At 41.5% G+C, this 16702-nt stretch overlaps 1 protein-coding gene across 2 annotated transcripts in view; it reads left to right on the forward strand.

Moving 5' to 3' along the window:
• Positions 1-16702, forward strand: part of LOC130931109 (protein TUNAR-like) — a 43934-nt gene that overhangs the window by 17844 nt on the left and 9388 nt on the right. The window lies entirely within an intron of this gene.

Below are 16702 nucleotides of genomic sequence, written 5' to 3' on the forward strand. Positions count from 1 at the left end.
TCAGTGGAGATGGAGTTACACCGCTTGGTGAAGGAGGACGTCATTGAGCCTGTCAATGCCTCACCATGGGTGTCAAACTTAGTGATTGCGAAAAAAAGAGGGGGCGGATTGCGTCTTTGTGTTGACCTGACGGACGTCAACAAAGCCATTATCCCGGACAAATACCCTCTGGCCACGGCCGAAGAACTGACCAGCCATTTTCATGGCTCTGCAGTTTTCAGTAAGATGGACTTGCGAAATGGATATCTTCAAGTCCCTCTAGCACCAGCCAGCATGGACCTCACGGCGTTTGTAACCCACGTGGGGGTCTTCAGGTACAAACGCATGGCATTTGGGCTGTCTTCGGCTCCCAGCTGTTTCCAGAAAATAATGACTCTCATCCTGGCTCGCATTCACGGGGTGTCCATCTACCTGGATGACGTAGTGGTGCATGCCCCATCAAGAGAGCTTCATGACACCCGCCTTCGGCAGGTTTTTGAGAGGTTTAAACAGCATGGCGTCACCTTGAACCCCGATAAGTGTACTTTCGGTGTGGCTGAGGTGGAGTTTTTGGGATTCAGGTTGTCCAAAGAAGGCATCGCTCCAATTATGTCGCACACTGATGCGGTGCTCTCGCTGCCAGACCCACAGTCACCCTCCCAGCTCGCGTCCTTTCTGGGAATGGCAACCTACTACCTGCGGTTCCTGCCTCATTTCTCTGAGTCAACGGCCCCTCTGCGACAGCTCCTGAGGAAAGATGCCGCGTGGCACTGGACCCCAGCCTGCCGTGAGGCTGTACAAACAATCAAGCAGCAGCTTACGTCCCCTCCTACTTTGACGCACTTCAGCCTGACTGTGCCCACTATGGTCACCTGTGACGCATCTGGAGTGGGGCTTGGTGCTGTTCTCTCGCAGGTCCACAGAGGAGTTGAGCGTCCTGTAGCCTTTGCCTCCAGAGCCCTCGGCCCGGCTGAGCAGAAGTACTCAGTGGGAGAAAGGGAGGCTCTAGCCTGTTTGTGGGCATGCGAGCGGTGGCATGTTTTTCTGTACGGCAGGAGGTTCACAATACGCACAGACCACCAAGCACTGACGGCATTGCTGGCGACAAAAGGCTCAGGTCATAAGCCAATGAGACTGCTGAGGTGGTCAGACAGGCTGAACCAGTACAACTTCGACCTGGAGTTTATGCCTGGACGGGCAAATACAGTAGCCGACCTCCTCTCCAGGGCAGTCTCAATCACGAGGGCAACGACTGTTCAAACGCCTGAGCTGGAGTGCGAGGAGGACTGGGTCCATGTGTTGCACGGGCCTCTCAGCACGGTGGTCACGCTGGCAGAACTGCAGCAGGCGTCGGCTGAGGACGATACCCTCGTGACCCTCCGCCAGTACATTCAGAATGGATGGCCGGGTAAGGTAGAAGACCAGCTGTTACCCTTTTACCGGGTCAGGGATGAACTCTTGTGCTTGGGAGAAGTCTGCCTTGCCCGTGGTCACTGCACCATTGTTCCACAGAGACTAAGGGCCCGAGTACTGCATATGGCGCATGAGGGCCACCTGGGGGTGGTCAAGGTGAAACAACGTTGCCGTGACACCGTGTGGTGGCCTCAAATCGACACTGATGTGGAGGACCTGGTACGGAACTGCTCATGCTGTCTCCTGAGTGGTAAGACAGGCAAGCCTGCCATGGTACCTCTTAACCTAACACAATGGCCTTCAGCACCTTGGGACCATATTCAGATTGACCTTTGTGGGGAGCTGCATGGGGCACCTGCTCATGCACGCTACCTGCTTGTGGTGCATGACCTACATTCTAAGTGGCCCGAAGTGGTGCAGTTGTCCTCCATCACCACCCACGCCATCATCAACAGTCTGGACGTGCTTTTTGGGCGTTGGGGCCTCCCCGCTGCCATCACCTCGGACAACGGGACTCAATTCACGTCGTCGGGGTTCCAGGAGTTCTTGGCACAGCGGTCCATCAAGCATATCAGGTCAGCGCTGTATCACCCAGAGGGTAACGGGGGGGTAGAAAGGCTGAACAAAACATTGAAAGAGGGCATTCGAGCCTGCCTAGAAGACGGGCAAACGTTTAATGCTGCTCTAAATCGCACCCTCCTGACTATCCGAGCATCGAAACACTGCACCACGGGAGTGTCACCTGCGCTGCTGATGATAGGGCGAGAGCTGAAGCAACCGTTGGACCGTCTGAGAGCTGTGACTACACGTATACAGGAGGGTCAGGAGCATCGAGAAGTCAGGCCCCATGTCCAAAGTGCACAAGCCCGCATGAAGGGGAGGTTTGATGTCACTCATCATGCCCAGACCCCGGCATTCTCCGTTGGTGACTGGGTCAGGATCAGGTATGCACACCGTCGAAACAAGCTGAAGTCGTACTGGTCTGAACCTGTTCGGGTGTCAGCGCAATTGGGTCCAGTCACATACCGTCTAGAGAATGGGACTCGTTGGCACTCAAACCGGCTGCACAGTCTCACCCCCCACAGTCACCCAACGTTCTCCCGGGCCGCATCCCTTAAGGCCGCGTCCAGGAAACCTCCAGGAGGGGACTCTCCCTGCTGAACAGGCAGGGGCGGCCCGCCAGCCGACTCGTCCTCAGAGAGCAAGGGCCCCGCCGGTCTGGCATGGCGATTATGTTATCGGGACATGAGAGACTTTGGGTGAAGGGGGGGGGGCATTTCATGTTACGGTTAAAGGTTTGTGATTTTGTTGTTTTCTCAAGGGAAGAGGGGGAAAATGTGATGTTCACAATGTAGTTATTGCATGTATGTTAATGTAGTTGGGTTCCGGTGCCTTTGGGGGGAGCCATCGGAGTTGTTGTGGTTATTGGGAATGCGGAAGCAAGTTAGTCTAAGTAAAGTTGTTGTTGGAAGCAAACGTGTGTGTTTCTTCGGCATCACAAATATAACAGTAGCGTAATCCGTTTCCACCAATATTTGTTATTTATTTTATTCCACAGACGGTATGGACGTTTCCCCAGCTGCTGCAGTTATCTGAGTCTGACGATGATGAGTCACATCAATGTGTGAATCATGCGCGTTCAATTGGCTGACATTCTGACATGTGATCAGCAGAGATAGTTAGCTCTGATTGGTTCAAATGTGCATATTTTCTACAACAGCAAACAACAGCCAAAAAAAAAAAAAAAGGCAATGCAACATAAAATGGATCAAATCTTTAAGAGCAAAGAAAGAGTTGAAGAGGCTAATTTATTATATTGTTTTTGCTCTGATGAGGAGGTTCAGAACATCCTACTAGTCAATGTGTACTGTGGACTTGAATTTGTTCATTTATGTTTAGCTACTTATCAATTTCCTTATGATTTAAAAAAGTCAATGTTTGCGCGATCTTCAAAATATATTCTATTTCACTCTGCATAATATGTCATTTGTATTTTTTCTATTTTTTTCTATTTTTCTGAATTTATGTTACATATATATTTGTTATAAAAAAGAAAAAAAAGTAAATGATTACATTGACTTCAATTTTAAAATACATATTTTGTTCTTAAGTAGTTAAAATTGAGATTTGGCATTTACAGTGGGGCAAATAAGTATATAGTCAACCACGAATTGTGCAAGTTCTCGCACTTGAAAATATTAGAGAGGCCTGTAATTGTCAACATGGGTAAACCTCAACCATATGAGACAGAATGTAGATAAAAAAACAGAAAATCAAAGAATTTATTTGCAAATCATGGTGGAAAATAAGTATTTGGTCAATACCAAAAGTTCATCTCAATACTTTGTTATGTACCCTTTGTTGGCAATAACGGAGGCCAAACATTTTCTGTAACTCTTCACAAGCTTTTCACACACTGTTGCTGGTATTTTGGCCCATTTCTCCATGGAGATCTCCTCTAGAGCAGTGATGTATTGGGGCTGTTGTCGGGCAACACGGACTTTCAACTCCCTCCACAGATTTTCTATGAGGTTGAGTTCTGGAGACTGGCTAGGCCACTCCAGGACCTTGAAATGCTTCTTACGAAGCCACTCCTTTGTTGCCCTGGCTGTGTGTTTGGGATCATTGTCATGCTGAAACACCCAGCCACGTCTCATCTTCAATGCCCTTGCTAATGGAAGGAGATTTTCACTCAAAATCTCTCGATACATGGCCCCATTCATTCTTTCCTTTACGCAAATCAGTCGTCCTGGTCCCTTTGCAGAAAAACAGCCCCAAAGCATGATGTTTCCACCCCCATGATTCACAGTGGGTATGGTGTTCTTCGGATGCAATTCAGTATTCTTTCTCTTCCAAACACGAGAACCTGTGTTTCTACCAAAAAGTTCTATTTTGGTTTCATCTGACCATAACACATTCTCCCAGTCCTTTTCATGATCATCCAAATGCTGTCTCGCGAACCGCAGACAGGCCTGGACGTGTACTTTCTTAAGCAGGGGGACACGTCTGGATTTTTTGCAGGATTTGAGTCCCTGGTGGCGCATTGTTTTACTGATAGTAGCCTTTGTTTCTATGGTCCCAGCTCTCTGTAGGTCATTCACTAGGTCCCCCCGTGTGGTTCAAGGATTTTTGCTCTTCGTTCTTGTTATCATTTTGACGCCACGGGGTGAGATCTTGCATGGAGCCCCAGATCGAGGGAGATTATCAGTGGTCTTGTATGTCTTCCATTTTCGAAATAATTGCTCCCACAGTTGATTTCTTTACACCAAGCGTTTTACCTATTGCAGATTCAGTCTTCCCAGCCTGGTGCAGGTCTACAATTTGGTCTCTGGTGTTCTTCGACAGCTCTTTGGTCTTGGCCATAGTGGAGTTTAGAGTGTGACTGACTGAGATTGTGGACAGGTGTTTTTTATACCGATAATAAGTTAAAACAGGTGCCATTAATATAGGTAATGAGTGGAGTCTCGTTAGACCTCGTTAGAAGAAGTTAGACCTCTTTGACAGACAGAAATCTTGCTTGTTTGTAGGTGACTAAATACTTATATTCCACTCTAATTTGGAAAAAAAAATCTTTAAAAATAAAACAATGCGATTTTCAGTTTTTTCTTTCCACATTCCGTCTCTCATGGTTGACGTTTACCTATGTTGACAATTACAGGCCTCTCTAATCTTTTCAAGTAGGAGAACTTGCACAATTGGTGGTTGACTAAATACTTATTTGCCCCACTGTAAGTCAGGACGCTCTATTAAAATATTTTTTTTAAAGAAAAATAGTCATCCATTTTGTCTTCATTGTTACTTACAACATGCTTAAACAACTTCAAGTTCAATTGTGAAGGTAAATGAAAAAAGTGACATTTATCCAAAAAATCATTTAATTAATCGTCCAATTAATCGATTATAAAAATAATCATTTGTTACAGCCCTACTCCCTAATGTCTGCTATCAACCCAGGCTAAAATTCGCATTGCCCTGGGAACACAAGGATCTAAAAGTCTGTCTGTATTAGTACTTTTGTACTTATCAAAGAATGGAAGCAATATTTCCCATAATTTAATATATGAATCCAAAGACTTTTCTCGACAAAAAGAACAGCGAATAAGTATGAAAATGACATTTTATGGAGAAACGAATAGCCAAAAGTAACAGAAAACACTATAGCTGGAATGGTTAAAATGTAGTTCAGATCACTTTTACTTTTAATGAGGACTTCTGGAATAGGAGAGGCTATTGTTTAAAAGTGAATCCCTATAGGTCTAAGTATTGTTTTTCTTTTAAACAGGCATGAAAATCTCTCACCTTTCGGCGAAATTCGCCGCTTTGAAGTCAAAAATGGCGACCTACGTGAATTGCGTAGATCCGAGGAGAAATTCTTTTTGGGAGGAGGAGGGGGGGTCGGGAGTTTTTATTTAATTATTATTATTGTAACGAATCGAGTTATAATGTGGCGAAGGTGTTAGCATGTGTTCCTGAATGCACCGCATGACGTAGAGGGGTGAGGGAGGTGCGGGAGAGCGAGGGACGTGCCTTCCATGTTTACGTTTGTTCTGGCGGGGGAGATATGTGCGTTGGCTGCGGCAGATAGCAGTCGTGTTGTTCAATAAGTTTCCACAAATAAAGAATTTCAATCTGATAAAACGGTTGACTATTATCAACGTTACATTATTATTATCATCATGTGATTAACTTAGTACTTAAACTGAGCACTTAAGAAATCGGTTCTTTAAAAAATGTCACACTTGGACAGTCAGCAAATCTTTCTAGATGCTTCGCTGACGAGAACCAATCATCGGCCCAAGGTGCGTTCCATTATTCCAAACGCGCGCACACCTTACTGCACATGGAGTGCTCGGGGAGGCTTTGGGTGGCATTGCATAGCTGCGAAAACAAAAAGCAGGCCTTATCCACACCGGGGCAGACCAGAGCGCAGCATACACACTTGCCTGTATTTGCCAGCAGATTGAATTTGGTGAGTAATGGTTTCAATCGTTTTCACATTTTGCGATATAAAAAGTTACTGCCATTCGTTGCAGCTTGCGTTGAACACTGCTAGAGCTAGCCAAATCTCCCGTGAAAAAAAATAGCTCCCGTTAAATTGGCGTCAAGCTTGTGTATTTAGCGGTAATATAAACGAAGAAACACTGTTGAGTCAAATTAAGCGGCATGCTCTCGGATGGAGGTGGCGCCCCACATCGCTCCCGTCGTCCGCCGGAGACGCGTTATTTTCGGCTTGGATTTGAGCTGACGGCCGGTGTCGGCACAACAGCGGCCCGACGAGTGGTGGGAATGAGTCCTGCTTCTTAAAGCTTTTCAGAAGTACAGGGATCCCTCGTTTTTCGCGGTTAATGGGGACCAGAACCCGCCGCAATAAGTGAAAACCGCGAAGTAGCCCCCCCCATTTTTTTGTGCGTGTTCAATGCATTTATTCAGATTTTACATTGGAAAAAAGATACATATATATGACATGTTTTTTCACTTTTTTCACCAAAGTATCATTTATAAATGGTTTTCAAGCACTTCAGAATGTAAGAATTATGATAAATTTTAAACATGTTACTGCCCCACCGAATTATTTTTAAACAAGAATAAAGTAGTAAGAAAATGCTTGGCTTTATTAAATGCTTCATAGTGAGTCTACTCAAACCCTCTCAGGCTTTGGTAAACGGTGATTGACACGTGTGCAAAGTTTTTCTTTTTATATATATTTTTTTGTTTGAAGCAACTTATTTGATTGAATAATAAAGACACAAATGTCCTAGCCAAAATGTGGCCCAAACGCAAAACAACATTACTTCAATGGAAAATTTTGTTTGAATCAAGTAAAATAGTTTTCAAATGCTTTTTTTGTCTCAAATTTATTTTTGCAATCAAAAACAATTTTTTTTAATTGAAGTGACTTTTTGGGGATTAAAAGTATATACTGTATTTTGATTGAAGCAACTTTGTTTTTGATAGAAGTAACTTTGTTTTTTGATTGAATAATAAAAACACGATTGAATAATAAAAACACAAATCTACCTCCATCGTTATTGAGAGAGAAAGAAATTAAGAAAGCTTTAAAACTAAAAGACACTGGGGAGTCTGTTTTTTTTTTTTTTTTTTTAATATTTATATTTCATTACATAGACATGCCTCGTAGGGAAGGGAGATTGAGGGATAAAAAAGGAGTTAGATGAGGCTGCTAAAGGCAGTGGATACCTCATCAGCTGGGTGAATAGCAGACCTGGTAAGAACAAGTTTGCAAGGATAGTCGGGTATTAAATACAATTATAAACACAATTACAATGTTATGTTTCTATAAGATTTTATGTCATTGCTTTATTAATCATTAGGTGCTAGAGTTGTTAAGTATGGATAATAATGAAATAATAGTTTTAAGAAAACTGTGCTGTTGGTGGCTCAGTGACCATCTAATGTGGTTTGTTCTCAGATGAACAAGTTGAGGAAGGAAGTTTTGATGCAGAGTTTGAGGGAAGAAAATAGGCAGACTGACTGAGTCAAAGCCAGAAAGTGTTGATGACAGTTTTGATTTCTATTCACTGTTGCCCCCTCCCAATTAAAGTATGTCACAGTCGCAGCCAATAATTATCTAAAGCTGGTTGAAATTGAAGTTATGTTGTTTTAAGGTGTATTAAATACTTGTTCATGTGCTCCTTTTGATCTACGAGCACCCGCCCCTCCACCGGTCTCTGCACGGCCCTGCTGAAACACAGTGTGGGTCGACAGAGCTCAATATTTTGTTGGCGTGTACAGTGTACTGGAACATATTTCCTCCACACCCTTCTCACCTTTTTAACCCCTGACCCATTTTCATGCCTGTTTAAATCTTTCTTTCATTGGTACGTACGTACATAAGTTCTTTGATTTTCTTTCTGCCTCACAAGGACTCCCATGTGAAATATGGCACACGTACGTAAATGCCATACTTTTCCGTGAGTTTTTTTTTTTTCCTGAATTCAATCATCTTGCCTTTTTTATCCTGATTATTCTTTGGCCGCGTGGTGGTTTATTTAGCAGTCACACTCAATAAAGAGGCACAAAAATCAATGGCTGACATTACGAAACGCATCCATTGAATGAGCGAGGAGATGCTCAGTCAAAAAGAAACAAAGGCTGGCTGAGTCACAAAAGGATGTAATTGTTGGTTGGCCACTCAATTCCAGGAAATTAGGGGATGAGTTACAAGTGTTTTGTATGAAGACCAAGCTGATGCACAAAAATTTGGATGAAAAAAAAATCATGCAAACATTCGGGATGGAAATCACCAATTTCATGACGATACGATCCAATATAGATTCTTTAAATAACGAAAACCATTCTTTTTATTAAAACGGCATTTCTAAAAGATGAGTTTTATTTATTTATTGCATTTGAATTAATTTGATTCTAAAGTTGCTCAACCAATCAGTCCTGATGAATACATCGTTTTTATTTTATTTTATTGTTCTTAGCTTTTTGTTGTTTTTTAAACTTTTTTTTAAATAGAAAATTGGCTCTTATACAGTGTGGTCAGGGCCAAAAAGTCTATAGCATGTCATGCGTCTACAAGCTTTCCACTTTCTGTCAGGCAGCCTATTTTTAGTCCACTACAAGCCTACAAGCTTTTGCTGTCGCTAGTCGTCGTGTGCAACCCACTGACCTGCAAAAAGAAAAGACGTTTCTCCTGAGAGGTTTCCGATGCCAACTTGCACAAGCTGCTGCGCCTTTGGGATATACGACAACAAAAAACATAGCTACAGTTACTTTTTCTGCATAAAACAATAGTCCACTAGTTGAAACTTAGTTGTGTGCCATCTTTTTTAATAGCTGCAATCAACAGATACAATGGGGCAAATAAGTATTTAGTCAACAACCAATTGTGCAAGTTCTCCTACTTGAAAAGATTAGAGAGGCCTGTAATTGTCAACATGGGTAAACCTCAACCATGACACACAGAATGTGGGGGAAAAAACAGAAAATCACATTGCTTGATTTTTAAAGAATTTATTTCCAAATTAGAGTGGAAAATACATATTTGGTCACCTACAAACAAGCAAGATTTCTGGCTGTCAAAGACGTCTAACTTCTTCTAACGAGGCTCCAATTTTAACTCAATTTTCGGTATAAAAGACACCTGTCCACAAGCTCAGTCAGTCACACTCCAAACTCCACTATGGCCAAGACCAAAGAGCTGCCGAAGGAAACCAGAGAAAAAATTGTAGACCAGCACCAGGCTGGGAAGGCAATCTGCAATAGGTAAAACGCTTGGTGTAAAGAAATCAACTGTGGGTGCAATTATTACAAAATGGAAGACATACAAAACCACTGATAATCTCCCTCGATCTGGGGCTCCATGCAAGATCTCACCCCGTGGCGTCAAAATGATAACAAGAACGAAGAGCAAAAATCCTTGAACCACACGGGGGGACCTAGTGAATGATCTACAGAGAGCTGGGACCACAGTAACAAAGACTATTATCATTAACATAATGCACCACCAGGGACTCAAATCCTGCACTGCCAGACGTATCTCCCTGCTGAAGCCAGTACACGTCCAGGCCATCTGCGGTTCGCTAGAGAGCATTTGGTTGATGCAGAAGAGGACTGGGAGAATGTGTTATGGTCAGATGAAACCAAAATAGAACTTTTTGGTAGAAACACAGGTTCTCATTAGGGCTGTCAAAATTAATGCGTTAACGGGCAGTAATTAATTTTTAAAATCAATCACGTTAAAATATTTGACGCAATTAACGCACATGCCCCGCTCAGACAGATTTAAATGACAGTATAGTGAAATGCCCACTTGTTAATTGTGTTTTGTGGAGTTTTGCTGCCCTCTGCTGGCGCTTGGGTGCGACTGATTTTATAGGCTTCAGCACCCATGAGTATTGCGTAAGTAATTATTGACATCAACAATGGCGGGCTACTAGTTTATTTTTTTGATTAAAAAATTTACAAATTTTATTAAAACGAAAAACTAAAGAGGGGTTTTAATATAAAATTTCTATAACTTGTACTAAAATTTATCTTTTAAGAACTACAAGTCTTTCTATCCATGGATCGCTTAAACAGAATGTTAATAATGTTAATGCAATCTTGTTGATTTATTGTTATAATAAACAAATACAGTCCTTATGTACCGCATGTTGAATATATATATCCATCTTGTGTCTTATCTTTCCATTCCAACAATAATTTACAGAAAAATATGGCATATTTTATAGATGGTTTGAATTGCGATTAATTGTGATTAATTACGATTAATTTTTAAGCTGTAATTAACTCGATTAAAAATTTTAATCGTTTGACAGCCCTAGTTCTCGTGTTTGGAGGAGAAAGAATACTGAATTGCACCGAAGAACACCGTACCCACTGTGAAGCATGGGGGTGGAAACATCATGCTTTGGGGCTGTTTTTCTGCAAAGCAGGCATGAAAATCTCTCACCTTTCGGCGAAATTCGCCGTTTTGAAGTCAAAAAGGATGACCTACGTGAATCGTGTAGCTCCGAGGAGAAAATTTTTAAGTGGGGTAGGGGGGGGTTCGGGTGTAGGCATGTGCCGGTTACCTTCACGGTTTACCATGCTATGAAAACATGGCGGTTACAAAACCACTAAAATTTTCCGTCATACTGTAGTACGTATTTGTTATTTTTCATGTGTCGAAAATGCAGCCAGAAGTGGCTTGGCGCGGCAGCGCTTACCCCTTCCCCTGTTTGATGCTGCGAGTGTCAGTGACGCTATTCCAGCAAACCCAAAAAGAAACACTCCAAATGCAAGGCGTAAATTCTTCAATTTATTGATCTCTCAAATCGTGGTCACTGAAATATACCAAATGAATACATTTAAAGCGTTGTACAATCGTATTTTTCCACGTGTGAGTCGCTTCAACAGTTTAGCTTCATGAAAAAGTTCGCCAAAAACAAAACACACATTTTTCTTTCAAATTCAATACACAAAGTTACTAAAAACTTACAAAGACGAATGATAGGCAAGGCTTATTTAGGAGAGCAACTTCATTGAGGTTAATCACAGCCGCTGAGAGAGGATCAAGTTTGTATGTGGGGAGGAGAAAATAAGTGTCAAAGATCGCTAATTGCGACAGATGATCTTGTCCTAAGAACAAATTCACGTTTGCTGGACGAGGTGAGGTCTCACTCCCAATTTTTTTTTAGATGAATGCATTCGCCAGATTATTGAATTTGGTGAGTAATGGTTTTAATCGTTTTCATATTTTGCGGTATGACAAAGTTACTGCCGTTTGTTGCAGCTTGCGTTGAACACTTCCAGAGCGTCCGGTGAAAAAATAGCTCCCGTTAAAGTAGCGTCAAGCTTGTGTATTTAACGGTAATTATAAAAGCAGTTTTGTCAGTAACGCGTTATGTGAGTAATGCGTAACTGTAATCTGATTACTTTCTTTCAGTAAAGAACAATTTAACGCGTTCATTTTTCAAAATCAGTAATCTGAGTAAAATTACTTTCCTTGATGCCTGTGCATTACTATTTTGTTATTGCCCCATAATGTATGTAGAATGAAGAATACTGTAGTCATGGGAGTGACATCACATGTCACATTTTCTAATCAAGGATGGGAAAAAAAGGGTCACGTGTATTACCATGATGCGTGAGCCGTGAGCGCTGGGAGTTTGCGGCCAAAACAACACAGCCTTGCTTCCCCTCCAGGATGCAATGAAATAGGCAGGAGATATACTACAAACGGCTGCATTTGCACACTGGAAACACAGCCATTACATCACATTTTTGTCCAGTAAAGATGACAAAAATATCTCCGTGCGCTGCGAACTTTGCGCTGGCTCAAAAAGACTGTCGACCGCTATAAGCATCCAATTCAAGCACCACTTGGAATTACAGCACAACAGGTAACACGAAAGCCAGGACTTTTTGATACTGCTCGTGCTCAATCCTCGGTTCAAGCTCAGTTGTTGTTGAAAGTTTTGAAAGCTTAGGTTTAAAGAAATTCTAAATATCCATCTTGCCTCCTCAGCTGTAGTTTTGGCTAAGCAATGCAAACGGCTGTCTCTAAGGTGCTGTAGTCACATGATCTGTTCGAAAAATAATTTGGACCCATTATGAAATAGTTTGAAGGATTCTTGTTCATTTCATTCATTTTTGTTGTTTATTTTATTGCTCTAAAACTTTTATAGACAACATTTTAATGGCCATATTCAATGGTCTTTATTTTAAAGGGGAAGTTCAGAATTTTTACATTAGGCTTAATCTTTGAGTTAGCCGGGGTTTAATTAGTCGTTGGAGTTGATTTGAACAAATTCTGTGCAGTTTGCCAGTTATTTGTTAGTTTCAGGGGTCCGGAGTGGCTAAGCTAGTGCGAGTCAATGGTGGTTGAAATCAACTCCTTCAACTAATTAAACCCCCGCTCGAATATTAAGCCTTATGTGAAAAATTAAAATGGTCAAATTCGCCACATGTAGGACGTTTCGCCGACAGAGGACATTTTGGCAGAACGCCGGAACATATTTCCTCCACACCTTTCTCACCTTTTTAACCCCTGACCCATTTTCATGCCTGGCAAAGGGACCAGGACGACTGTTCTGTGTAATGGAAAGAATGAATGGGGCCATGTATCGAGAGGTTTTGAGTGGCCTAGCCAGTCTCCAGATCTCAACCCCATAGAAAATCTGTGGAGGGAGTTGACAGTCCGTGTTGCCCAACGACAGCACCAAAACATCACTGCTCTAGAGGAGATTTGCATGGAGGAATGGGCCAAAATACCAGCAACAGTGTGTGAAAAGCTTGTGAAGAGTTACAGAAAACGTTTGGCGTCCGTTATTGCCAACAAAGGGTACGTAACAAAGTATTGAGATGAACTTTTGGTATTGACCAAAAACCTATTTTCTACCATGATTTGCAAAGAAATTCTTCCAGAATCAAAGAATGTGATTTTCTGGGTTTTTTTCCCCACATTCTGTCTCTCATCGTTGAGGTTTACCCATGTTGACAATTACAGGCCTCTCTAATATTTTCAAGTGGGATAACTTGCACAATTAGTGGTTGACTAAATATTTATTTGCCCCACTGTATAGGACGTCCTTTTCGACGGGATTCTTCAGCATATTTTTCAGCCTAGGCTATGTTGAATAGGAGAAAATGAATGTTTCATTGGTGTGAACACGGCGCTTTTTGTGCGCGCTTAGAACGGAGCAGATGGCTGATATTCTATTAAAGAAAAACGCCTCCACGTAATTTATTTTTGATGGGAAAATATTTCTCGCAGTCGTGAATAAAACATGGCAGCACAGAGGCAGCTATGCAACACCGTGTAACATGCGAGAGGCAAGATGACAGCGAAATTATTTATTTACTATTTACAGATTGGGGTCTATGGCTGTGTGTATGTGTCCAGGTTCTGTTCAACAACAACAACAACAAAAAACATGCTGACTTCATTTCATCCAAAGTTTTTGTAGTGCTTCATCACTGTGAACAAAATTGAAAGTTCTGAAGAATTGGACATATGTGTTTTTGAAACTGTGAGTGTAACGTCTGAACAACAACAACAAAACAAGGTAAAGTGTTGCGGAGGTTCTGTAGGTACTTGTAGCTATGAGCAGGAGGCGGTGTACACCGTGAACTGGTTGCCAGCCCATCGCAGTGTTCCTGAATTATCAAAATAATATTCTGTTTGTATTTCAGATATATTTGCTTTTAGAAGAGAATAAAATAATTCAAAGTGAAAAAAATCAACATTTTTCACTTGACAGTGACAATTTTATAATGTAAAATAAAGCACTTGTATTTCCGTACTTTTCGAGCTGTAAGTCGTACCTGAGTATAAGTCGCACCAGCCAAAAAATGCGCAATGAAGAGGAAAAAAACCATAAGTTGCACCGGAATTTTTGGGGGGGAAATTGCTTAAATTCAACACCAAGGACATCTTGAGAGGCAATTTAAAAAATAAAAATAGAATAGAGAACAGTTGGCTGAATAGGTGTACAGTATGCTAACATGCTTGCAAAAGTATTTGGCCCCCTTGAATCTTGCAACCTTTCGCCACATTTCAGGCTTCAAACATAAAGATATGAAATTTAATTTTTTTGTCAAGAATCAACAACAAGTGGGACACAATCGTGAAGTGGAACAACATTTATTGGATAATTTAAACTTTTTTAACAAATAAAAAACTGAAAAGTGGGGCGTGCAATATTATTCGGCCCCTTTACTTTCAGTGCAGCAAACTCACTCCAGAAGTTCAGTGAGGATCTCTGAATGATCCAATGTTGTCCTAAATGACCGATGATGATAAATAGAATCCACCTGTGTGTAATCAAGTCTCCGTATAAATGCACCTGCTCTGTGATAGTCTCAGGGTTCTGTTTAAAAGTGCAGAGAGCATTATGAAAACCAAGGAACACACCAGGCAGGTCCGAGATACTGTTGTGGAGAAGTTTAAAGCCGGATTTGGATACAAAAAGATTTCCCAAGCTTTAAACATCTCAAGGAGCACTGTGCAAGCCATCATATTGAAATGGAAGGAGCATCAGACCACTGCAAATCTACCAAGACCCGGCCGTCCTTCCAAACTTTCTTCTCAAACAAGGAGAAAACTGATCAGAGATGCAGCCAAGAGGCCCATGATCACTCTGGATGAACTGCAGAGATCTACAGCTGAGGTGGGAGAGTCTGTCCGTAGGACAACAATCAGTCGTACACTGCACAAATCTGGCCTTTATGGAAGAGTGGCAAGAAGAAAGCCATTTCTCAAAGATATCCATAAAAAGTCTCGTTTAAAGTTTGCCACAAGCCACCTGGGAGACACACCAAACATGTGGAAGAAGGCGCTCTGGTCAGATGAAACCAAAATTGAACTTTTTGGCCACAATGCAAAACGATATGTTTGGCGTAAAAGCAACACAGCTCATCACCCTGAACACACCATCCCCACTGTCAAACATGGTGGTGGCAGCATTATGGTTTGGGCCTGCTTTTCTTCAGCAGGGGCAGGGAAGATGGTTGCAGCCAAATACAGGAACATTCTGGAAGAAAACCTGTTGGTATCTGCACAAGACCTGAGACTGGGACGGAGATTTATCTTCCAACAGGACAATGATCCAAAACATAAAGCCAAATCTACAATGGAATGGTTCAAAAATAAACGTATCCAGGTGTTAGAATGGCCAAGTCAAAGTCCAGACCTGAATCCAATCGAGAATCTGTGGAGAGAACTGAAGACTGCTGTTCACAAACACTCTCCATCCAACCTCACTGAGCTCGAGCTGTTTTGCAAGGAAGAATGGGCAAGAATGTCAGTCTCTCGATGTGCAAAACTGATAGAAACATACCCCAAGCGACTTGCAGCCGTAATTGGAGCAAAAGGTGGCGCTACAAAGTATTAACGCAAGGGGGCCGAATAATATTGCACGCCCCACTTTTCAGTTTTTTGTTTGTTAAAAAAGTTTAAATTATCCAATAAATTTTGTTCCACTTCACGATAATGTCCCACTTGTTGTTGATTCTTGACAAAAAATTAAAATTTTATATCTTTATGTTTGAAGCCTGAAATGTGGCGAAAGGTTGCAAGGCACTGTACATGATGCAAAAAACGAACTGAGAATGTGCCCGCTACGTTAATATAATAATGGTATTTTGTATAATGATGGAGGATATGCATGTTTATATGATGGCATTGTTATTTTTGCTTGTTAGCAAAATAAAAAAAAAAAACATTAGAAAAAAAAAAAACACTTGTTATTTTTGGTTTCAGAGCATTAAATGTATTCAATCGAATAGAAAATCGTGTCCCTCGTATTGAAAGCATACCGAACCGTGACTTAACTGTATCGTTGCATCCCTACTGCACTCTGGTTTGGCCAACTTAAGGCTGTAAGTTGTTCCAGCTTATATATATATGTGTGTGTATGCATTTGCAATTAAGTTTAAAACTACAGTGTGTTACTGTACGTGTGAGCGATTTGCTATGAGAACTGTAATTCGTTAGCATTCATAGCATTTAAGCTAGTGGACTTTTGTTAGACAAATTAGGCTAATTTAATTTACTAAATTTACATATTGACCAAACTAGATGGACGTTTGAACACCAATTGTTTTGTGTCAAGTGTTTTATTTTTTAAATGCGTGTTGTTTCGAACATAAATGTATATATGTGTGTGTTACAGCTTTACAAATTGTCAAAAGTGAAGGAAGTAAAAAGCTTCAGAAAGCACAATTGCCTTGTTTGCTCTCTGTAAAACTGAACAACTTTATTGAGCACAGAACACGCCATATTAATAAAGTAACAAAATAAGATACTGTGAGGTACAGTAAGGTACTGTTTATGCCACAAAGAAAATAAACAACT

Source organism: Corythoichthys intestinalis, chromosome 15, assembly GCF_030265065.1.
Source record: "Corythoichthys intestinalis isolate RoL2023-P3 chromosome 15, ASM3026506v1, whole genome shotgun sequence".
NCBI lineage: Eukaryota > Metazoa > Chordata > Actinopteri > Syngnathiformes > Syngnathidae > Corythoichthys > Corythoichthys intestinalis.